The sequence below is a fragment of the Geospiza fortis genome, unplaced genomic scaffold (genome assembly GCF_000277835.1).
Source record: "Geospiza fortis unplaced genomic scaffold, GeoFor_1.0 scaffold52, whole genome shotgun sequence".
In the NCBI taxonomy this organism is placed as follows: Eukaryota; Metazoa; Chordata; class Aves; order Passeriformes; family Thraupidae; genus Geospiza; species Geospiza fortis.
In genome coordinates, this window is record NW_005054659.1 from 74934 (window position 1) to 76253 (window position 1320).

Below are 1320 nucleotides of genomic sequence, written 5' to 3' on the forward strand. Positions count from 1 at the left end.
CCTGCTGAAGACCGGAGCTAACTGTTCTCTTAATTGAGACTCTTGATTCTTTGTTAATGGTCAACTTGCTATAAAAAAATAGTTTGATTGAGAAAGCCTTAAATGGTACCTTATCTTGCAGTGAGATAAAATTGTTATTGCTAACCCAGAAAGAGAACTACAGTTATCAGGTCCTTTTCCTACAAGTCTGATGGCTTTAAAAAATAAAGTGACAGAGATACTTCATAGCAATGGGGTTTCTCTTTCACAGCTTCAGATTCATTGCATTTTGGTGTTGGCCACAGCCTTTTAGTGATCCAGCAGGGAGGGAGCAGGAACTTTGGGAGGGAAGGAGTTACTTTGAACTGCCCACTGGAAAAAATAAACTTGACTTTTACAAATGTGTGGAAGTTTTAGTAATGTGTGTCTTCCTCTCTAGGGATTACATTGTACTTGATTAAAAACACAATCCAAAACCTAACCACTTCTGCTTTTTTTATTTAATAACTACTAATTATTACTTACTAATGCTTTACTCGGAATTAATCTGAACTTGAAGGAGTTCAGATTACTTGAAAAAGGCTCAGGCCCCTTGAAAAATCTGTGCTGTTACTGACAGGGTATTGGATTTTAGCCCGTTGATATTCTAGAGCAGTAGCTGGACTGAACACAGAGTCACTTCCTCATCCTGCCATATTTAAATTAATTACATGCACCAAGAGGTCAGGTTAATGAGTAACTACAAAGGGAATGTGCTGCAGGGAATGTGTCTAAGCCTAGAACCTAGGCTTAGACATGCTGTAAAAGGGAGGATGCTTGAATTCCCATGTTGGAGAGAGTTTTGTTAGGTTCTGGTAATTCTGCTAATCCTGAATGGGATCCTCAAAGGGTCAGTCAGAGAATTACTGGAGATGCTTTGCATCACCTGTGTTTGGAAAGGCTTGACTGACTTTTCCTTTCTGGCAAACATCCTGTCCTCTACCTGTGAGTTTGGGGTTCTTTTCTAGAAGCTAAAACTGACTAGGACAGTACTTTCTCTACTCTGTTCCTTCCCCCCAGCAGCTGTCACACAGAGAGTGGTTGATGTGCTCTTGGTTCCTCTGTGCATCCCCTCCCAGGCAGGTGGCAAAGCTACCAGCAAGGCTTTGGTGACCAGAGCTGTAAATGCTGACTGAAGCAGGATGGCAGAACTCTGACCTGAAATAGGAATGTTGCTACAGCTGCGGAAATCAAGGTCTAAATGCATTTCTCCTCCTGGCTCTAAGGCAGCCCCTTCTGATGAGAACTGCTACAGGCACTGAGCTGCTGTGAAACCAGCAAGTGGCTGTGTCTGATGGGAAT